The sequence below is a fragment of the Triturus cristatus genome, chromosome 12 (assembly GCF_964204655.1).
Source record: "Triturus cristatus chromosome 12, aTriCri1.1, whole genome shotgun sequence".
NCBI classification, from domain to species: domain Eukaryota; kingdom Metazoa; phylum Chordata; class Amphibia; order Caudata; family Salamandridae; genus Triturus; species Triturus cristatus.
Window position 1 is genome coordinate 659,782,422 of NC_140595.1, and position 22,704 is coordinate 659,805,125.

Here is a 22,704-nt window from a genome sequence, read left to right on the forward strand (position 1 = left end):
GTTTTGAAAAGTGAACTTCGAGCAGTAATTGTTGTTTTTTAAACTGCAAAGAAATTAAAAATGAATGTGGGATTGGAGGCACACTCTGAGCAGAAAAGCACCATAAGCTGCTATGGTGCAACTCAAGATGGTGAATAGAACCTTTAATATGATGATGCTCTTCTTTTGCTAGTTTTTTCGAGTCACCTTTTATTGTAAGTAGCTGATACAGCATTTTTTGCAGCTCTTCAGTTTATGGTTATCATGTGAGAACACTGTTTTCATCATATTTATTATTCTACAAATGTATTTTTAAATGCACTGATGTGGTGTTTGCATGAAATGCAAGATGGCACATCATGGAATGTTTAAACTGAGCATCGCGGAGGATATGTGATATTTGGCACCCAGAGGAGTAGGACACGTAGATCCTATAAGAAGTAAAGACTCTCTAGCAAGGGCCGTCCATACTCTGAGTTTAAACTTTACTTTTTGTGAAATGGTTTATGAAAAACAACACGGCTGCTCCAGGTGAGGCTCGAACTCACAACCTCGGCATGGCTCAGTGCAAGTACTGCTGTATAAGTACTGCGCGCTAACCGATTGCGCCACTGGAGCTCTCTCTTTTCACATCTCCCCAGGTGAGCCATCTACAGCTGACCAAGTAGATGACAGACACTGCTCCATCATTCACTGTGCAAGATCGACTCACATGCTAGCATGTTATCATGACTATTAAAAATACAGTCCAAACGGAATAGATTCTATAATTGTCCTATAACATATGCTCTGTCTATTCAAAACCCCATAGAATTATATCTTGACAGTTCTGACAAAGTCTAGGGGAATCTTATGAATATTTGTAATTAGCACATAGTAAGAATTTCCCAAAAATGAAATGTAGGTCCCTGATTGGGGGAAGACGTGGAATGTGAGATCTTGCCTCAGCTGTTTTTTTCTTTTTTAGGTACAGTATATTGACACTTCAGTACCTTTTGTGAAGCAAGGTTTCAGATGGGGCTGTAGGGCAGACGAGGTGGCCGAGTGGTTAAGGCGATGGACTGCTAATCCATTGTGCTCTGCACGCGTGGGTTCGAATCCCACCTTCGTCGGAAAGCCATCAGAGTCTCTTTTGATGGCCAGCATTTCTTGTAGTATAATTACACTCTCTTTCAAGACAGAGCCAGGATCCGCTAGATGAGATCATCTGACTGTTCCATTTTAACAAATATGTCAAATAAAGTGAAGTATTTTGTGCGTAATAGAAATTAGATCTTTCATGGAGTTTCCAGAGGATTGCCTTTCACTCACTCCTGGCTTATTAACCAGTTTGGATAAATAGATTGATAAGAAAGCAGCTCTTACTCCTAAAGTTTAGGCCGTCTCAAATGAATGACTGTTAACATATGTCTGCCCCACAGAGACAGATCACTTCTAATAAGTGGGTTCTCTATATGTCACTGATTGCAGACATACTAACTAGAGCTATCGGTATGGTCTTGAATGCGAAAACTCTTATTTTCTCATATGAAAATGTAGTTTTTCATACTTCCAAAAAAAGTGCCTTAAGCATGGTCTTCAATGTGTGCGCGCACGTGGACATTCATATGCAACTACGTTTCCATACAGAGTCTCAAAATCATAGATATATTCATACCTCAGTAAGAATACATGTTGCAATTTACATCCTGCGTGTAGACTGGCCTTGTAGCTCAGTGGCAGAGCACTGGTCTTGTAAACCAGGGGTCATGAGTTCAAGCCTCATCAGGGCCTTTTTACATGAGTCTTTCTGTATGTTGTTTTCAAGTCATTCTTCCCTGGAGTCACACCTTGCTTTAGGATTGCTTATTGCCAAGCTTCCCTTTCCTGCTTTCATATTATCAAGAAAATATCATGAAGATCATTGAATTATAAATGATTGCCTCACCCCTTCTGATCGCCTGACGAACGCCTGACAAACGTCATTCTCACCCTGCCGGGCAAAGCAAATAAGCCATGCATATTTACAGTTCCTTTGAAAGGCAGAGCGAGGACTAGGACCTCTGTTCCGACTGAATCTGCATCCACAGAAAGGATGTTATAAGGCCCTACAAATTTCACCAAGGAGATGTGAAAGTCTTCCCCAATAAAATACTTTTTTTCCCAGATACCCCGGCTCTTAGGCAAATGAGGTTACTCCTCAAAACCCCACCCCCACTCACCATAAATATCCTTCTCTCCTGCTGTCCATTCAAATGATACAAGGTATCTTGTACATAGAGAGAAAGGGAGAATAGGCAGACTTGCTTCAAAGATTTGATGACTTTGGATGGGTGGGTTGAATGAAGAAGTGAACCTGGTTTCTGGGAAAGGAGTATCGAGATGAAGATGAGGAAAAGTGAACATGGACCACATTCATAGGTTAGAGAAATACATTTAATAGGTTGAATGGTTTTGAAAAGTGAACTTCGAGCAGTAATTGTTGTTTTTTAAACTGCAAAGAAATTAAAAATGAATGTGGGATTGGAGGCACACTCTGAGCAGAAAAGCACCATAAGCTGCTATGGTGCAACTCAAGATGGTGAATAGAACCTTTAATATGATGATGCTCTTCTTTTGCTAGTTTTTTCGAGTCACCTTTTATTGTAAGTAGCTGATACAGCATTTTTTGCAGCTCTTCAGTTTATGGTTATCATGTGAGAACACTGTTTTCATCATATTTATTATTCTACAAATGTATTTTTAAATGCACTGATGTGGTGTTTGCATGAAATGCAAGATGGCACATCATGGAATGTTTAAACTGAGCATCGCGGAGGATATGTGATATTTGGCACCCAGAGGAGTAGGACACGTAGATCCTATAAGAAGTAAAGACTCTCTAGCAAGGGCCGTCCATACTCTGAGTTTAAACTTTACTTTTTGTGAAATGGTTTATGAAAAACAACACGGCTGCTCCAGGTGAGGCTCGAACTCACAACCTCGGCATGGCTCAGTGCAAGTACTGCTGTATAAGTACCGCGCGCTAACCGATTGCGCCACTGGAGCTCTCTCTTTTCACATCTCCCCAGGTGAGCCATCTACAGCTGACCAAGTAGATGACAGACACTGCTCCATCATTCACTGTGCAAGATCGACTCACATGCTAGCATGTTATCATGACTATTAAAAATACAGTCCAAACGGAATAGATTCTATAATTGTCCTATAACATATGCTCTGTCTATTCAAAACCCCATAGAATTATATCTTGACAGTTCTGACAAAGTCTAGGGGAATCTTATGAATATTTGTAATTAGCACATAGTAAGAATTTCCCAAAAATGAAATGTAGGTCCCTGATTGGGGGAAGACGTGGAATGTGAGATCTTGCCTCAGCTGTTTTTTTCTTTTTTAGGTACAGTATATTGACACTTCAGTACCTTTTGTGAAGCAAGGTTTCAGATGGGGCTGTAGGGCAGACGAGGTGGCCGAGTGGTTAAGGCGATGGACTGCTAATCCATTGTGCTCTGCACGCGTGGGTTCGAATCCCACCTTCGTCGGAAAGCCATCAGAGTCTCTTTTGATGGCCAGCATTTCTTGTAGTATAATTACACTCTCTTTCAAGACAGAGCCAGGATCCGCTAGATGGGATCATCTGACTGTTCCATTTTAACAAATATGTCAAATAAAGTGAAGTATTTTGTGCGTAATAGAAATTAGATCTTTCATGGAGTTTCCAGAGGATTGCCTTTCACTCACTCCTGGCTTATTAACCAGTTTGGATAAATAGATTGATAAGAAAGCAGCTCTTACTCCTAAAGTTTAGGCCGTCTCAAATGAATGACTGTTAACATATGTCTGCCCCACAGAGACAGATCACTTCTAATAAGTGGGTTCTCTATATGTCACTGATTGCAGACATACTAACTAGAGCTATCGGTATGGTCTTGAATGCGAAAACTCTTATTTTCTCATATGAAAATGTAGTTTTTCATACTTCCAAAAAAAGTGCCTTAAGCATGGTCTTCAATGTGTGCGCGCACGTGGACATTCATATGCAACTACGTTTCCATACAGAGTCTCAAAATCATAGATATATTCATACCTCAGTAAGAATACATGTTGCAATTTACATCCTGCGTGCCGACTGGCCTTGTAGCTCAGTGGCAGAGCACTGGTCTTGTAAACCAGGGGTCATGAGTTCAAGCCTCATCAGGGCCTTTTTACATGAGTCTTTCTGTATGTTGTTTTCAAGTCATTCTTCCCTGGAGTCACACCTTGCTTTAGGATTGCTTATTGCCAAGCTTCCCTTTCCTGCTTTCATATTATCAAGAAAATATCATGAAGATCATTGAATTATAAATTATTGCCTCACCCCTTCCGATCGCCTGACGAACGCCTGACAAACGCAATTCTCACCCTGCCGGGCAAGCCCATCCGGGCAAAGCCAAATAAGCCATGCATATTTACAGTTCCTTTGAAAGGCAGAGCGAGGACTAGGACCTCTGTTCCGACTGAATCTGCATCCACAGAAAGGATGTTATAAGGCCCTACAAATTTCACCAAGGAGATGTGAAAGTCTTCCCCCATAAAATACTTTTTTTCCCAGATACCCCGGCTCTTAGGCAAATGAGGTTACTCCTCAAAACCCCACCCCCACTCACCATAAATATCCTTCTCTCCTGCTGTCCATTCAAATGATACAAGGTATCTTGTACATAGAGAGAAAGGGAGAATAGGCAGACTTGCTTCAAAGATTTGGTGACCTTGGATGGGTGGGTTGAATGAAGAAGTGAACCTGGTTTCTGGGAAAGGAGTATCGAGATGAAGATGAGGAAAAGTGAACATGGACCACATTCATAGGTTAGAGAAATACATTTAATAGGTTGAATGGTTTTGAAAAGTGAACTTCGAGCAGTAATTGTTGTTTTTTAAACTGCAAAGAAATTAAAAATGAATGTGGGATTGGAGGCACACTCTGAGCAGAAAAGCACCATAAGCTGCTATGGTGCAACTCAAGATGGTGAATAGAACCTTTAATATGATGATGCTCTTCTTTTGCTAGTTTTTTCGAGTCACCTTTTATTGTAAGTAGCTGATACAGCATTTTTTGCAGCTCTTCAGTTTATGGTTATCATGTGAGAACACTGTTTTCATCATATTTATTATTCTACAAATGTATTTTTAAATGCACTGATGTGGTGTTTGCATGAAATGCAAGATGGCACATCATGGAATGTTTAAACTGAGCATCGCGGAGGATATGTGATATTTGGCACCCAGAGGAGTAGGACACGTAGATCCTATAAGAAGTAAAGACTCTCTAGCAAGGGCCGTCCATACTCTGAGTTTAAACTTTACTTTTTGTGAAATGGTTTATGAAAAACAACACGGCTGCTCCAGGTGAGGCTCGAACTCACAACCTCGGCATGGCTCAGTGCAAGTACTGCTGTATAAGTACCGCGCGCTAACTGATTGCACCACTGGAGCTCTCTCTTTTCACATCTCCCCAGGTGAGCCATCTACAGCTGACCAAGTAGATGACAGACACTGCTCCATCATTCACTGTGCAAGATCGACTCACATGCTAGCATGTTATCATGACTATTAAAAATACAGTCCAAACGGAATAGATTCTATAATTGTCCTATAACATATGCTCTGTCTATTCAAAACCCCATAGAATTATATCTTGACAGTTCTGACAAAGTCTCGGGGAATCTTATGAATATTTGTAATTAGCACATAGTAAGAATTTCCCAAAAATGAAATGTAGGTCCCTGATTGGGGGAAGACGTGGAATGTGAGATCTTGCCTCAGCTGTTTTTTTCTTTTTTAGGTACAGTATATTGACACTTCAGTACCTTTTGTGAAGCAAGGTTTCAGATGGGGCTGTAGGGCAGACGAGGTGGCCGAGTGGTTAAGGCGATGGACTGCTAATCCATTGTGCTCTGCACGCGTGGGTTCGAATCCCACCTTCGTCGGAAAGCCATCAGAGTCTCTTTTGATGGCCAGCATTTCTTGTAGTATAATTACACTCTCTTTCAAGACAGAGCCAGGATCCACTAGATGGGATCATCTGACTGTTCCATTTTAACAAATATGTCAAATAAAGTGAAGTATTTTGTGCGTAATAGAAATTAGATCTTTCATGGAGTTTCCAGAGGATTGCCTTTCACTCACTCCTGGCTTATTAACCAGTTTGGATAAATAGATTGATAAGAAAGCAGCTCTTACTCCTAAAGTTTAGGCATTCTCAAATGAATGACTGTTAACATATGTCTGCCCCACAGAGACAGATCACTTCTAATAAGTGGGTTCTCTATATGTCACTGATTGCAGACATACTAACTAGAGCTATCGGTATGGTCTTGAATGCGAAAACTCTTATTTTCTCATATGAAAATGTAGTTTTTCATACTTCCAAAAAAAGTGCCTTAAGCATGGTCTTCAATGTGTGCGCGCACGTGGACATTCATATGCAACTACGTTTCCATACAGAGTCTCAAAATCATAGATATATTCATACCTCAGTAAGAATACATGTTGCAATTTACATCCTGCGTGCAGACTGGCCTTGTAGCTCAGTGGCAGAGCACTGGTCTTGTAAACCAGGGGTCATGAGTTCAAGCCTCATCAGGGCCTTTTTACATGAGTCTTTCTGTATGTTGTTTTCAAGTCATTCTTCCCTGGAGTCACACCTTGCTTTAGGATTGCTTATTGCCAAGCTTCCCTTTCCTGCTTTCATATTATCAAGAAAATATCATGAAGATCATTGAATTATAAATTATTGCCTCACCCCTTCCGATCGCCTGACGAACGCCTGACAAACGCCATTCTCACCCTGCCGGGCAAGCCCTGCCGGGCAAAGCCAAATAAGCCATGCATATTTACAGTTCCTTTGAAAGGCAGAGCGAGGACTAGGACCTCTGTTCCGACTGAATCTGCATCCACAGAAAGGATGTTATAAGGCCCTACAAATTTCACCAAGGAGATGTGAAAGTCTTCCCCCATAAAATACTTTTTTTCCCAGATACCCCGGCTCTTAGGCAAATGAGGTTACTCCTCAAAACCCCACCCCCACTCACCATAAATATCCTTCTCTCCTGCTGTCCATTCAAATGATACAAGGTATCTTGTACATAGAGAGAAAGGGAGAATAGGCAGACTTGCTTCAAAGATTTGGTGACTTTGGATGGGTGGGTTGAATGAAGAAGTGAACCTGGTTTCTGGGAAAGGAGTATCGAGATGAAGATGAGGAAAAGTGAACATGGACCACATTCATAGGTTAGAGAAATACATTTAATAGGTTGAATGGTTTTGAAAAGTGAACTTCGAGCAGTAATTGTTGTTTTTTAAACTGCAAAGAAATTAAAAATGAATGTGGGATTGGAGGCACACTCTGAGCAGAAAAGCACCATAAGCTGCTATGGTGCAACTCAAGATGGTGAATAGAACCTTTAATATGATGATGCTCTTCTTTTGCTAGTTTTTTCGAGTCACCTTTTATTGTAAGTAGCTGATACAGCATTTTTTGCAGCTCTTCAGTTTATGGTTATCATGTGAGAACACTGTTTTCATCATATTTATTATTCTACAAATGTATTTTTAAATGCACTGATGTGGTGTTTGCATGAAATGCAAGATGGCACATCATGGAATGTTTAAACTGAGCATCGCGGAGGATATGTGATATTTGGCACCCAGAGGAGTAGGACACGTAGATCCTATAAGAAGTAAAGACTCTCTAGCAAGGGCCGTCCATACTCTGAGTTTAAACTTTACTTTTTGTGAAATGGTTTATGAAAAACAACACAGCTGCTCCAGGTGAGGCTCGAACTCACAACCTCGGCATGGCTCAGTGCAAGTACTGCTGTATAAGTACCGCGCGCTAACCGATTGCGCCACTGGAGCTCTCTCTTTTCACATCTCCCCAGGTGAGCCATCTACAGCTGACCAAGTAGATGACAGACACTGCTCCATCATTCACTGTGCAAGATCGACTCACATGCTAGCATGTTATCATGACTATTAAAAATACAGTCCAAACGGAATAGATTCTATAATTGTCCTATAACATATGCTCTGTCTATTCAAAACCCCATCGAATTATATCTTGACAGTTCTGACAAAGTCTCGGGGAATCTTATGAATATTTGTAATTAGCACATAGTAAGAATTTCCCAAAAATGAAATGTAGGTCCCTGATTGGGGGAAGACGTGGAATGTGAGATCTTGCCTCAGCTGTTTTTTTCTTTTTTAGGTACAGTATATTGACACTTCAGTACCTTTTGTGAAGCAAGGTTTCAGATGGGGCTGTAGGGCAGACGAGGTGGCCGAGTGGTTAAGGCGATGGACTGCTGATCCATTGTGCTCTGCACGCGTGGGTTCGAATCCCACCTTCGTCGGAAAGCCATCAGAGTCTCTTTTGATGGCCAGCATTTCCTGTAGTATAATTACACTCTCTTTCAAGACAGAGCCAGGATCCGCTAGATGGGATCATCTGACTGTTCCATTTTAACAAATATGTCAAATAAAGTGAAGTATTTTGTGCGTAATAGAAATTAGATCTTTCATGGAGTTTCCAGAGGATTGCCTTTCACTCACTCCTGGCTTATTAACCAGTTTGGATAAATAGATTGATAAGAAAGCAGCTCTTACTCCTAAAGTTTAGGCAGTCTCAAATGAATGACTGTTAACATATGTCTGCCCCACAGAGACAGATCACTTCTAATAAGTGGGTTCTCTATATGTCACTGATTGCAGACATACTAACTAGAGCTATCGGTATGGTCTTGAATGCGAAAACTCTTATTTTCTCATATGAAAATGTAGTTTTTCATACTTCCAAAAAAAGTGCCTTAAGCATGGTCTTCAATGTGTGCGCGCACGTGGACATTCATATGCAACTACGTTTCCATACAGAGTCTCAAAATCATAGATATATTCATACCTCAGTAAGAATACATGTTGCAATTTACATCCTGCGTGCAGACTGGCCTTGTAGCTCAGTGGCAGAGCACTGGTCTTGTAAACCAGGGGTCATGAGTTCAAGCCTCATCAGGGCCTTTTTACATGAGTCTTTCTGTATGTTGTTTTCAAGTCATTCTTCCCTGGAGTCACACCTTGCTTTAGGATTGCTTATTGCCAAGCTTCCCTTTCCTGCTTTCATATTATCAAGAAAATATCATGAAGATCATTGAATTATAAATTATTGCCTCACCCCTTCCGATCGCCTGACGAACGCCTGACAAACGCCATTCTCACCCTGCCGGGCAAGCCCTGCCGGGCAAAGCCAAATAAGCCATGCATATTTACAGTTCCTTTGAAAGGCAGAGCGAGGACTAGGACCTCTGTTCCGACTGAATCTGCATCCACAGAAAGGATGTTATAAGGCCCTACAAATTTCACCAAGGAGATGTGAAAGTCTTCCCCCATAAAATACTTTTTTTCCCAGATACCCCGGCTCTTAGGCAAATGAGGTTACTCCTCAAAACCCCACCCCCACTCACCATAAATATCCTTCTCTCCTGCTGTCCATTCAAATGATACAAGGTATCTTGTACATAGAGAGAAAGGGAGAATAGTCAGATTTGCTTCAAAGATTTGGTGACTTTGGATGGGTGGGTTGAATGAAGAAGTGAACCTGGTTTCTGGGAAAGGAGTATCGAGATGAAGATGAGGAAAAGTGAACATGGACCACATTCATAGGTTAGAGAAATACATTTAATAGGTTGAATGGTTTTGAAAAGTGAACTTCGAGCAGTAATTGTTGTTTTTTAAACTGCAAAGAAATTAAAAATGAATGTGGGATTGGAGGCACACTCTGAGCAGAAAAGCACCATAAGCTGCTATGGTGCAACTCAAGATGGTGAATAGAACCTTTAATATGATGATGCTCTTCTTTTGCTAGTTTTTTCGAGTCACCTTTTATTGTAAGTAGCTGATACAGCATTTTTTGCAGCTCTTCAGTTTATGGTTATCATGTGAGAACACTGTTTTCATCATATTTATTATTCTACAAATGTATTTTTAAATGCACTGATGTGGTGTTTGCATGAAATGCAAGATGGCACATCATGGAATGTTTAAACTGAGCATCGCGGAGGATATGTGATATTTGGCACCCAGAGGAGTAGGACACGTAGATCCTATAAGAAGTAAAGACTCTATAGCAAGGGCCGTCCATACTCTGAGTTTAAACTTTACTTTTTGTGAAATGGTTTATGAAAAACAACACGGCTGCTCCAGGTGAGGCTCGAACTCACAACCTCGGCATGGCTCAGTGCAAGTACTGCTGTATAAGTACCGCGCGTTAACCGATTGCGCCACTGGAGCTCTCTCTTTTCACATCTCCCCAGGTGAGCCATCTACAGCTGACCAAGTAGATGACAGACACTGCTCCATCATTCACTGTGCAAGATCGACTCACATGCTAGCATGTTATCATGACTATTAAAAATACAGTCCAAACGGAATAGATTCTATAATTGTCCTATAACATATGCTCTGTCAATTCAAAACCCCATAGAATTATATCTTGACAGTTCTGACAAAGTCTAGGGGAATCTTATGAATATTTGTAATTAGCACATAGTAAGAATTTACCAAAAATGAAATGTAGGTCCCTGATTGGGGGAAGACGTGGAATGTGAGATCTTGCCTCAGCTGTTTTTTTCTTTTTTGGTACAGTATATTGACACTTCAGTACCTTTTGTGAAGGAAGGTTTCAGATGGGGCTGTAGGGCAGACGAGGTGGCCGAGTGGTTAAGGCGAAGGACTGCTAATCCATTGTGCTCTGCACGCGTGGGTTTGAATCCCACCTTCGTCGGAAAGCCATCAGAGTCTCTTTTGATGGCCAGCATTTCTTGTAGTATAATTACACTCTCTTTCAAGACAGAGCCAGGATCCGCTAGATGGGATCATCTGACTGTTCCATTTTAACAAATATGTCAAATAAAGTGAAGTATTTTGTGCGTAATAGAAATTAGATCTTTCATGGAGTTTCCAGAGGATTGCCTTTCACTCACTCCTGGCTTATTAACCAGTTTGGATAAATAGATTGATAAGAAAGCAGCTCTTACTCCTAAAGTTTAGGCCGTCTCAAATGAATGACTGTTAACATATGTCTGCCCCACAGAGACAGATCACTTCTAATAAGTGGGTTCTCTATATGTCACTGATTGCAGACATACTAACTAGAGCTATCGGTATGGTCTTGAATGCGAAAACTCTTATTTTCTCATATGAAAATGTAGTTTTTCATACTTCCAAAAAAAGTGCCTTAAGCATGGTCTTCAATGTGTGCGCGCACGTGGACATTCATATGCAACTACGTTTCCATACAGAGTCTCAAAATCATAGATATATTCATACCTCAGTAAGAATACATGTTGCAATTTACATCTTGCGTGCAGACTGGCCTTGTAGCTCAGTGGCAGAGCACTGGTCTTGTAAACCAGGGGTCATGAGTTCAAGCCTCATCAGGGCCTTTTTACATGAGTCTTTCTGTATGTTGTTTTCAAGTCATTCTTCCCTGGAGTCACACCTTACTTTAGGATTGCTTATTGCCAAGCTTCCCTTTCCTGCTTTCATATTATCAAGAAAATATCATGAAGATCATTGAATTATAAATTATTGCCTCACCCCTTCCGATCGCCTGACGAACGCCTGACAAACGCAATTCTCACCCTGCCGGGCAAGCCCTGCCGGGCAAAGCCAAATAAGCCATGCATATTTACAGTTCCTTTGAAAGGCAGAGCGAGGACTAGGACCTCTGTTCCGACTGAATCTGCATCCACAGAAAGGATGTTATAAGGCCCTACAAATTTCACCAAGGAGATGTGAAAGTCTTCCCCCATAAAATACTTTTTTTCCCAGATACCCCGGCTCTTAGGCAAATGAGGTTACTCCTCAAAACCCCACCCCCACTCACCATAAATATCCTTCTCTCCTGCTGTCCATTCAAATGATACAAGGTATCTTGTACATAGAGAGAAAGGGAGAATAGGCAGACTTGCTTCAAAGATTTGGTGACCTTGGATGGGTGGGTTGAATGAAGAAGTGAACCTGGTTTCTGGGAAAGGAGTATCGAGATGAAGATGAGGAAAAGTGAACATGGACCACATTCATAGGTTAGAGAAATACATTTAATAGGTTGAATGGTTTTGAAAAGTGAACTTCGAGCAGTAATTGTTGTTTTTTAAACTGCAAAGAAATTAAAAATGAATGTGGGATTGGAGGCACACTCTGAGCAGAAAAGCACCATAAGCTGCTATGGTGCAACTCAAGATGGTGAATAGAACCTTTAATATGATGATGCTCTTCTTTTGCTAGTTTTTTCGAGTCACCTTTTATTGTAAGTAGCTGATACAGCATTTTTTGCAGCTCTTCAGTTTATGGTTATCATGTGAGAACACTGTTTTCATCATATTTATTATTCTACAAATGTATTTTTAAATGCACTGATGTGGTGTTTGCATGAAATGCAAGATGGCACATCATGGAATGTTTAAACTGAGCATCGCGGAGGATATGTGATATTTGGCACCCAGAGGAGTAGGACACGTAGATCCTATAAGAAGTAAAGACTCTCTAGCAAGGGCCGTCCATACTCTGAGTTTAAACTTTACTTTTTGTGAAATGGTTTATGAAAAACAACACGGCTGCTCCAGGTGAGGCTCGAACTCACAACCTCGGCATGGCTCAGTGCAAGTACTGCTGTATAAGTACCGCGCGCTAACTGATTGCACCACTGGAGCTCTCTCTTTTCACATCTCCCCAGGTGAGCCATCTACAGCTGACCAAGTAGATGACAGACACTGCTCCATCATTCACTGTGCAAGATCGACTCACATGCTAGCATGTTATCATGACTATTAAAAATACAGTCCAAACGGAATAGATTCTATAATTGTCCTATAACATATGCTCTGTCTATTCAAAACCCCATAGAATTATATCTTGACAGTTCTGACAAAGTCTCGGGGAATCTTATGAATATTTGTAATTAGCACATAGTAAGAATTTCCCAAAAATGAAATGTAGGTCCCTGATTGGGGGAAGACGTGGAATGTGAGATCTTGCCTCAGCTGTTTTTTTCTTTTTTAGGTACAGTATATTGACACTTCAGTACCTTTTGTGAAGCAAGGTTTCAGATGGGGCTGTAGGGCAGACGAGGTGGCCGAGTGGTTAAGGCGATGGACTGCTAATCCATTGTGCTCTGCACGCGTGGGTTCGAATCCCACCTTCGTCGGAAAGCCATCAGAGTCTCTTTTGATGGCCAGCATTTCTTGTAGTATAATTACACTCTCTTTCAAGACAGAGCCAGGATCCGCTAGATGGGATCATCTGACTGTTCCATTTTAACAAATATGTCAAATAAAGTGAAGTATTTTGTGCGTAATAGAAATTAGATCTTTCATGGAGTTTCCAGAGGATTGCCTTTCACTCACTCCTGGCTTATTAACCAGTTTGGATAAATAGATTGATAAGAAAGCAGCTCTTACTCCTAAAGTTTAGGCATTCTCAAATGAATGACTGTTAACATATGTCTGCCCCACAGAGACAGATCACTTCTAATAAGTGGGTTCTCTATATGTCACTGATTGCAGACATACTAACTAGAGCTATCGGTATGGTCTTGAATGCGAAAACTCTTATTTTCTCATATGAAAATGTAGTTTTTCATACTTCCAAAAAAAGTGCCTTAAGCATGGTCTTCAATGTGTGCGCGCACGTGGACATTCATATGCAACTACGTTTCCATACAGAGTCTCAAAATCATAGATATATTCATACCTCAGTAAGAATACATGTTGCAATTTACATCCTGCGTGCAGACTGGCCTTGTAGCTCAGTGGCAGAGCACTGGTCTTGTAAACCAGGGGTCATGAGTTCAAGCCTCATCAGGGCCTTTTTACATGAGTCTTTCTGTATGTTGTTTTCAAGTCATTCTTCCCTGGAGTCACACCTTGCTTTAGGATTGCTTATTGCCAAGCTTCCCTTTCCTGCTTTCATATTATCAAGAAAATATCATGAAGATCATTGAATTATAAATTATTGCCTCACCCCTTCCGATCGCCTGACGAACGCCTGACAAACGCCATTCTCACCCTGCCGGGCAAAGCCAAATAAGCCATGCATATTTACAGTTCCTTTGAAAGGCAGAGCAAGGACTAGGACCTCTGTTCCGACTGAATCTGCATCCACAGAAAGGATGTTATAAGGCCCTACAAATTTCACCAAGGAGATGTGAAAGTCTTCCCCCATAAAATACTTTTTTTCCCAGATACCCCGGCTCTTAGGCAAATGAGGTTACTCCTCAAAACCCCACCCCCACTCACCATAAATATCCTTCTCTCCTGCTGTCCATTCAAATGATACAAGGTATCTTGTACATAGAGAGAAAGGGAGAATAGGCAGACTTGCTTCAAAGATTTGGTGACTTTGGATGGGTGGGTTGAATGAAGAAGTGAACCTGGTTTCTGGGAAAGGAGTATCGAGATGAAGATGAGGAAAAGTGAACATGGACCACATTCATAGGTTAGAGAAATACATTTAATAGGTTGAATGGTTTTGAAAAGTGAACTTCGAGCAGTAATTGTTGTTTTTTAAACTGCAAAGAAATTAAAAATGAATGTGGGATTGGAGGCACACTCTGAGCAGAAAAGCACCATAAGCTGCTATGGTGCAACTCAAGATGGTGAATAGAACCTTTAATATGATGATGCTCTTCTTTTGCTAGTTTTTTCGAGTCACCTTTTATTGTAAGTAGCTGATACAGCATTTTTTGCAGCTCTTCAGTTTATGGTTATCATGTGAGAACACTGTTTTCATCATATTTATTATTCTACAAATGTATTTTTAAATGCACTGATGTGGTGTTTGCATGAAATGCAAGATGGCACATCATGGAATGTTTAAACTGAGCATCGCGGAGGATATGTGATATTTGGCACCCAGAGGAGTAGGACACGTAGATCCTATAAGAAGTAAAGACTCTCTAGCAAGGGCCGTCCATACTCTGAGTTTAAACTTTACTTTTTGTGAAATGGTTTATGAAAAACAACACGGCTGCTCCAGGTGAGGCTCGAACTCACAACCTCGGCATGGCTCAGTGCAAGTACTGCTGTATAAGTACCGCGCGCTAACCGATTGCACCACTGGAGCTCTCTCTTTTCACATCTCCCCAGGTGAGCCATCTACAGCTGACCAAGTAGATGACAGACACTGCTCCATCATTCACTGTGCAAGATCGACTCACATGCTAGCATGTTATCATGACTATTAAAAATACAGTCCAAACGGAATAGATTCTATAATTGTCCTATAACATATGCTCTGTCTATTCAAAACCCCATAGAATTATATCTTGACAGTTCTGACAAAGTCTCGGGGAATCTTATGAATATTTGTAATTAGCACATAGTAAGAATTTCCCAAAAATGAAATGTAGGTCCCTGATTGGGGGAAGACGTGGAATGTGAGATCTTGCCTCAGCTGTTTTTTTCTTTTTTAGGTACAGTATATTGACACTTCAGTACCTTTTGTGAAGCAAGGTTTCAGATGGGGCTGTAGGGCAGATGAGGTGGCTGAGTGGTTAAGGCGATGGACTGCTAATCCATTGTCCTCTGCACGCGTGGGTTCGAATCCCACCTTCGTCGGAAAGCCATCAGAGTCTCTTTTGATGGCCAGCATTTCTTGTAGTATAATTACACTCTCTTTCAAGACAGAGCCAGGATCCGCTAGATGGGATCATCTGACTGTTCCATTTTAACAAATATGTCAAATAAAGTGAAGTATTTTGTGCGTAATAGAAATTAGATCTTTCATGGAGTTTCCAGAGGATTGCCTTTCACTCACTCCTGGCTTATTAACCAGTTTGGATAAATAGATTGATAAGAAAGCAGCTCTTACTCCTAAAGTTTAGGCCGTCTCAAATGAATGACTGTTAACATATGTCTGCCCCACAGAGACAGATCACTTCTAATAAGTGGGTTCTCTATATGTCACTGATTGCAGACATACTAACTAGAGCTATCGGTATGGTCTTGAATGCGAAAACTCTTATTTTCTCATATGAAAATGTAGTTTTTCATACTTCCAAAAAAAGTGCCTTAAGCATGGTCTTCAATGTGTGCGCGCACGTGGACATTCATATGCAACTACGTTTCCATACAGAGTCTCAAAATCATAGATATATTCATACCTCAGTAAGAATACATGTTGCAATTTACATCCTGCGTGCAGACTGGCCTTGTAGCTCAGTGGCAGAGCACTGGTCTTGTAAACCAGGGGTCATGAGTTCAAGCCTCATCAGGGCCTTTTTACATGAGTCTTTCTGTATGTTGTTTTCAAGTCATTCTTCCCTGGAGTCACACCTTGCTTTAGGATTGCTTATTGCCAAGCTTCCCTTTCCTGCTTTCATATTATCAAGAAAATATCATGAAGATCATTGAATTATAAATGATTGCCTCACCCCTTCTGATCGCCTGACGAACGCCTGACAAACGTCATTCTCACCCTGCCGGGCAAAGCAAATAAGCCATGCATATTTACAGTTCCTTTGAAAGGCAGAGCGAGGACTAGGACCTCTGTTCCGACTGAATCTGCATCCACAGAAAGGATGTTATAAGGCCCTACAAATTTCACCAAGGAGATGTGAAAGTCTTCCCCAATAAAATACTTTTTTTCCCAGATACCCCGGCTCTTAGGCAAATGAGGTTACTCCTCAAAACCCCACCCCCACTCACCATAAATATCCTTCTCTCCTGCTGTCCATTCAAATGATACAAGGTATCTTGTACATAGAGAGAAAGGGAGAATAGGCAGACTTGCTTCAAAGATTTGATGACTTTGGATGGGTGGGTTGAATGAAGAAGTGAACCTGGTTTCTGGGAAAGGAGTATCGAGATGAAGATGAGGAAAAGTGAACATGGACCACATTCATAGGTTAGAGAAATACATTTAATAGGTTGAATGGTTTTGAAAAGTGAACTTCGAGCAGTAATTGTTGTTTTTTAAACTGCAAAGAAATTAAAAATGAATGTGGGATTGGAGGCACACTCTGAGCAGAAAAGCACCATAAGCTGCTATGGTGCAACTCAAGATGGTGAATAGAACCTTTAATATGATGATGCTCTTCTTTTGCTAGTTTTTTCGAGTCACCTTTTATTGTAAGTAGCTGATACAGCATTTTTTGCAGCTCTTCAGTTTATGGTTATCATGTGAGAACACTGTTTTCATCATATTTATTATTCTACAAATGTATTTTTAAATGCACTGATGTGGTGTTTGCATGAAATGCAAGATGGCACATCATGGAATGTTTAAACTGAGCATCGCGGAGGATATGTGATATTTGGCACCCAGAGGAGTAGGACACGTAGATCCTATAAGAAGTAAAGACTCTCTAGCAAGGGCCGTCCATACTCTGAGTTTAAACTTTACTTTTTGTGAAATGGTTTATGAAAAACAACACGGCTGCTCCAGGTGAGGCTCGAACTCACAACCTCGGCATGGCTCAGTGCAAGTACTGCTGTATAAGTACCGCGCGCTAACCGATTGCGCCACTGGAGCTCTCTCTTTTCACATCTCCCCAGGTGAGCCATCTACAGCTGACCAAGTAGATGACAGACACTGCTCCATCATTCACTGTGCAAGATCGACTCACATGCTAGCATGTTATCATGACTATTAAAAATACAGTCCAAACGGAATAGATTCTATAATTGTCCTATAACATATGCTCTGTCTATTCAAAACCCCATAGAATTATATCTTGACAGTTCTGACAAAGTCTAGGGGAATCTTATGAATATTTGTAATTAGCACATAGTAAGAATTTCCCAAAAATGAAATGTAGGTCCCTGATTGGGGGAAGACGTGGAATGTGAGATCTTGCCTCAGCTGTTTTTTTCTTTTTTAGGTACAGTATATTGACACTTCAGTACCTTTTGTGAAGCAAGGTTTCAGATGGGGCTGTAGGGCAGACGAGGTGGCCGAGTGGTTAAGGCGATGGACTGCTAATCCATTGTGCTCTGCACGCGTGGGTTCGAATCCCACCTTCGTCGGAAAGCCATCAGAGTCTCTTTTGATGGCCAGCATTTCTTGTAGTATAATTACACTCTCTTTCAAGACAGAGCCAGGATCCGCTAGATGGGATCATCTGACTGTTCCATTTTAACAAATATGTCAAATAAAGTGAAGTATTTTGTGCGTAATAGAAATTAGATCTTTCATGGAGTTTCCAGAGGATTGCCTTTCACTCACTCCTGGCTTATTAACCAGTTTGGATAAATAGATTGATAAGAAAGCAGCTCTTACTCCTAAAGTTTAGGCCGTCTCAAATGAATGACTGTTAACATATGTCTGCCCCACAGAGACAGATCACTTCTAATAAGTGGGTTCTCTATATGTCACTGATTGCAGACATACTAACTAGAGCTATCGGTATGGTCTTGAATGCGAAAACTCTTATTTTCTCATATGAAAATGTAGTTTTTCATACTTCCAAAAAAAGTGCCTTAAGCATGGTCTTCAATGTGTGCGCGCACGTGGACATTCATATGCAACTACGTTTCCATACAGAGTCTCAAAATCATAGATATATTCATACCTCAGTAAGAATACATGTTGCAATTTACATCCTGCGTGCCGACTGGCCTTGTAGCTCAGTGGCAGAGCACTGGTCTTGTAAACCAGGGGTCATGAGTTCAAGCCTCATCAGGGCCTTTTTACATGAGTCTTTCTGTATGTTGTTTTCAAGTCATTCTTCCCTGGAGTCACACCTTGCTTTAGGATTGCTTATTGCCAAGCTTCCCTTTCCTGCTTTCATATTATCAAGAAAATATCATGAAGATCATTGAATTATAAATTATTGCCTCACCCCTTCCGATCGCCTGACGAACGCCTGACAAACGCAATTCTCACCCTGCCGGGCAAGCCCTGCCGGGCAAAGCCAAATAAGCCATGCATATTTACAGTTCCTTTGAAAGGCAGAGCGAGGACTAGGACCTCTGTTCCGACTGAATCTGCATCCACAGAAAGGATGTTATAAGGCCCTACAAATTTCACCAAGGAGATGTGAAAGTCTTCCCCCATAAAATACTTTTTTTCCCAGATACCCCGGCTCTTAGGCAAATGAGGTTACTCCTCAAAACCCCACCCCCACTCACCATAAATATCCTTCTCTCCTGCTGTCCATTCAAATGATACAAGGTATCTTGTACATAGAGAGAAAGGGAGAATAGGCAGACTTGCTTCAAAGATTTGGTGACCTTGGATGGGTGGGTTGAATGAAGAAGTGAACCTGGTTTCTGGGAAAGGAGTATCGAGATGAAGATGAGGAAAAGTGAACATGGACCACATTCATAGGTTAGAGAAATACATTTAATAGGTTGAATGGTTTTGAAAAGTGAACTTCGAGCAGTAATTGTTGTTTTTTAAACTGCAAAGAAATTAAAAATGAATGTGGGATTGGAGGCACACTCTGAGCAGAAAAGCACCATAAGCTGCTATGGTGCAACTCAAGATGGTGAATAGAACCTTTAATATGATGATGCTCTTCTTTTGCTAGTTTTTTCGAGTCACCTTTTATTGTAAGTAGCTGATACAGCATTTTTTGCAGCTCTTCAGTTTATGGTTATCATGTGAGAACACTGTTTTCATCATATTTATTATTCTACAAATGTATTTTTAAATGCACTGATGTGGTGTTTGCATGAAATGCAAGATGGCACATCATGGAATGTTTAAACTGAGCATCGCGGAGGATATGTGATATTTGGCACCCAGAGGAGTAGGACACGTAGATCCTATAAGAAGTAAAGACTCTCTAGCAAGGGCCGTCCATACTCTGAGTTTAAACTTTACTTTTTGTGAAATGGTTTATGAAAAACAACACGGCTGCTCCAGGTGAGGCTCGAACTCACAACCTCGGCATGGCTCAGTGCAAGTACTGCTGTATAAGTACCGCGCGCTAACTGATTGCACCACTGGAGCTCTCTCTTTTCACATCTCCCCAGGTGAGCCATCTACAGCTGACCAAGTAGATGACAGACACTGCTCCATCATTCACTGTGCAAGATCGACTCACATGCTAGCATGTTATCATGACTATTAAAAATACAGTCCAAACGGAATAGATTCTATAATTGTCCTATAACATATGCTCTGTCTATTCAAAACCCCATAGAATTATATCTTGACAGTTCTGACAAAGTCTCGGGGAATCTTATGAATATTTGTAATTAGCACATAGTAAGAATTTCCCAAAAATGAAATGTAGGTCCCTGATTGGGGGAAGACGTGGAATGTGAGATCTTGCCTCAGCTGTTTTTTTCTTTTTTAGGTACAGTATATTGACACTTCAGTACCTTTTGTGAAGCAAGGTTTCAGATGGGGCTGTAGGGCAGACGAGGTGGCCGAGTGGTTAAGGCGATGGACTGCTAATCCATTGTGCTCTGCACGCGTGGGTTCGAATCCCACCTTCGTCGGAAAGCCATCAGAGTCTCTTTTGATGGCCAGCATTTCTTGTAGTATAATTACACTCTCTTTCAAGACAGAGCCAGGATCCGCTAGATGGGATCATCTGACTGTTCCATTTTAACAAATATGTCAAATAAAGTGAAGTATTTTGTGCGTAATAGAAATTAGATCTTTCATGGAGTTTCCAGAGGATTGCCTTTCACTCACTCCTGGCTTATTAACCAGTTTGGATAAATAGATTGATAAGAAAGCAGCTCTTACTCCTAAAGTTTAGGCATTCTCAAATGAATGACTGTTAACATATGTCTGCCCCACAGAGACAGATCACTTCTAATAAGTGGGTTCTCTATATGTCACTGATTGCAGACATACTAACTAGAGCTATCGGTATGGTCTTGAATGCGAAAACTCTTATTTTCTCATATGAAAATGTAGTTTTTCATACTTCCAAAAAAAGTGCCTTAAGCATGGTCTTCAATGTGTGCGCGCACGTGGACATTCATATGCAACTACGTTTCCATACAGAGTCTCAAAATCATAGATATATTCATACCTCAGTAAGAATACATGTTGCAATTTACATCCTGCGTGCAGACTGGCCTTGTAGCTCAGTGGCAGAGCACTGGTCTTGTAAACCAGGGGTCATGAGTTCAAGCCTCATCAGGGCCTTTTTACATGAGTCTTTCTGTATGTTGTTTTCAAGTCATTCTTCCCTGGAGTCACACCTTGCTTTAGGATTGCTTATTGCCAAGCTTCCCTTTCCTGCTTTCATATTATCAAGAAAATATCATGAAGATCATTGAATTATAAATTATTGCCTCACCCCTTCCGATCGCCTGACGAACGCCTGACAAACGCCATTCTCACCCTGCCGGGCAAGCCCTGCCGGGCAAAGCCAAATAAGCCATGCATATTTACAGTTCCTTTGAAAGGCAGAGCGAGGACTAGGACCTCTGTTCCGACTGAATCTGCATCCACAGAAAGGATGTTATGAGGCCCTACAAATTTCACCAAGGAGATGTGAAAGTCTTCCCCCATAAAATACTTTTTTTCCCAGATACCCCGGCTCTTAGGCAAATGAGGTTACTCCTCAAAACCCCACCCCCACTCACCATAAATATCCTTCTCTCCTGCTGTCCATTCAAATGATACAAGGTATCTTGTACATAGAGAGAAAGGGAGAATAGGCAGACTTGCTTCAAAGATTTGGTGACTTTGGATGGGTGGGTTGAATGAAGAAGTGAACCTGGTTTCTGGGAAAGGAGTATCGAGATGAAGATGAGGAAAAGTGAACATGGACCACATTCATAGGTTAGAGAAATACATTTAATAGGTTGAATGGTTTTGAAAAGTGAACTTCGAGCAGTAATTGTTGTTTTTTAAACTGCAAAGAAATTAAAAATGAATGTGGGATTGGAGGCACACTCTGAGCAGAAAAGCACCATAAGCTGCTATGGTGCAACTCAAGATGGTGAATAGAACCTTTAATATGATGATGCTCTTCTTTTGCTAGTTTTTTCGAGTCACCTTTTATTGTAAGTAGCTGATACAGCATTTTTTGCAGCTCTTCAGTTTATGGTTATCATGTGAGAACACTGTTTTCATCATATTTATTATTCTACAAATGTATTTTTAAATGCACTGATGTGGTGTTTGCATGAAATGCAAGATGGCACATCATGGAATGTTTAAACTGAGCATCGCGGAGGATATGTGATATTTGGCACCCAGAGGAGTAGGACACGTAGATCCTATAAGAAGTAAAGACTCTCTAGCAAGGGCCGTCCATACTCTGAGTTTAAACTTTACTTTTTGTGAAATGGTTTATGAAAAACAACACAGCTGCTCCAGGTGAGGCTCGAACTCACAACCTCGGCATGGCTCAGTGCAAGTACTGCTGTATAAGTACCGCGCGCTAACCGATTGCGCCACTGGAGCTCTCTCTTTTCACATCTCCCCAGGTGAGCCATCTACAGCTGACCAAGTAGATGACAGACACTGCTCCATCATTCACTGTGCAAGATCGACTCACATGCTAGCATGTTATCATGACTATTAAAAATACAGTCCAAACGGAATAGATTCTATAATTGTCCTATAACATATGCTCTGTCTATTCAAAACCCCATCGAATTATATCTTGACAGTTCTGACAAAGTCTCGGGGAATCTTATGAATATTTGTAATTAGCACATAGTAAGAATTTCCCAAAAATGAAATGTAGGTCCCTGATTGGGGGAAGACGTGGAATGTGAGATCTTGCCTCAGCTGTTT

At 41.0% G+C, this 22,704-nt stretch overlaps 14 non-coding genes across 14 annotated transcripts; 7 read left to right on the forward strand and 7 right to left on the reverse strand.

Moving 5' to 3' along the window:
• Window positions 1-502: 502 nt before the first annotated feature.
• Window positions 503-597, reverse strand: TRNAI-UAU (transfer RNA isoleucine (anticodon UAU)). Its single transcript has 2 exons — window positions 560-597; window positions 503-538 (listed from the first exon to the last, which is right to left on the reverse strand). It is a non-coding gene; the product is annotated as a tRNA-Ile (tRNA).
• A 412-nt stretch (window positions 598-1,009) lies between these two features.
• On the forward strand, window positions 1,010-1,091 carry TRNAS-GCU (transfer RNA serine (anticodon GCU)). Its single transcript has one exon. It is a non-coding gene; the product is annotated as a tRNA-Ser (tRNA).
• Window positions 1,092-2,911: 1,820 nt separating this feature from the next.
• TRNAI-UAU (transfer RNA isoleucine (anticodon UAU)) lies at window positions 2,912-3,006 on the reverse strand. Its single transcript has 2 exons — window positions 2,969-3,006; window positions 2,912-2,947 (listed from the first exon to the last, which is right to left on the reverse strand). It is a non-coding gene; the product is annotated as a tRNA-Ile (tRNA).
• A 412-nt stretch (window positions 3,007-3,418) lies between these two features.
• Window positions 3,419-3,500, forward strand: TRNAS-GCU (transfer RNA serine (anticodon GCU)). The gene has a single exon. It is a non-coding gene; the product is annotated as a tRNA-Ser (tRNA).
• Window positions 3,501-5,842: 2,342 nt separating this feature from the next.
• On the forward strand, window positions 5,843-5,924 carry TRNAS-GCU (transfer RNA serine (anticodon GCU)). The gene has a single exon. It is a non-coding gene; the product is annotated as a tRNA-Ser (tRNA).
• Window positions 5,925-7,759: 1,835 nt separating this feature from the next.
• Window positions 7,760-7,854, reverse strand: TRNAI-UAU (transfer RNA isoleucine (anticodon UAU)). Its single transcript has 2 exons — window positions 7,817-7,854; window positions 7,760-7,795 (listed from the first exon to the last, which is right to left on the reverse strand). It is a non-coding gene; the product is annotated as a tRNA-Ile (tRNA).
• Window positions 7,855-8,266: 412 nt separating this feature from the next.
• Window positions 8,267-8,348, forward strand: TRNAS-GCU (transfer RNA serine (anticodon GCU)). Its single transcript has one exon. It is a non-coding gene; the product is annotated as a tRNA-Ser (tRNA).
• A 1,835-nt stretch (window positions 8,349-10,183) lies between these two features.
• On the reverse strand, window positions 10,184-10,278 carry TRNAI-UAU (transfer RNA isoleucine (anticodon UAU)). Its single transcript has 2 exons — window positions 10,241-10,278; window positions 10,184-10,219 (listed from the first exon to the last, which is right to left on the reverse strand). It is a non-coding gene; the product is annotated as a tRNA-Ile (tRNA).
• A 2,835-nt stretch (window positions 10,279-13,113) lies between these two features.
• TRNAS-GCU (transfer RNA serine (anticodon GCU)) lies at window positions 13,114-13,195 on the forward strand. Its single transcript has one exon. It is a non-coding gene; the product is annotated as a tRNA-Ser (tRNA).
• Window positions 13,196-15,016: 1,821 nt separating this feature from the next.
• Window positions 15,017-15,111, reverse strand: TRNAI-UAU (transfer RNA isoleucine (anticodon UAU)). Its single transcript has 2 exons — window positions 15,074-15,111; window positions 15,017-15,052 (listed from the first exon to the last, which is right to left on the reverse strand). It is a non-coding gene; the product is annotated as a tRNA-Ile (tRNA).
• Window positions 15,112-17,425: 2,314 nt separating this feature from the next.
• TRNAI-UAU (transfer RNA isoleucine (anticodon UAU)) lies at window positions 17,426-17,520 on the reverse strand. Its single transcript has 2 exons — window positions 17,483-17,520; window positions 17,426-17,461 (listed from the first exon to the last, which is right to left on the reverse strand). It is a non-coding gene; the product is annotated as a tRNA-Ile (tRNA).
• Window positions 17,521-17,932: 412 nt separating this feature from the next.
• Window positions 17,933-18,014, forward strand: TRNAS-GCU (transfer RNA serine (anticodon GCU)). Its single transcript has one exon. It is a non-coding gene; the product is annotated as a tRNA-Ser (tRNA).
• A 2,342-nt stretch (window positions 18,015-20,356) lies between these two features.
• Window positions 20,357-20,438, forward strand: TRNAS-GCU (transfer RNA serine (anticodon GCU)). The gene has a single exon. It is a non-coding gene; the product is annotated as a tRNA-Ser (tRNA).
• A 1,835-nt stretch (window positions 20,439-22,273) lies between these two features.
• Window positions 22,274-22,368, reverse strand: TRNAI-UAU (transfer RNA isoleucine (anticodon UAU)). The gene is made up of 2 exons: window positions 22,331-22,368; window positions 22,274-22,309 (listed from the first exon to the last, which is right to left on the reverse strand). It is a non-coding gene; the product is annotated as a tRNA-Ile (tRNA).
• Window positions 22,369-22,704: the final 336 nt, after the last annotated feature.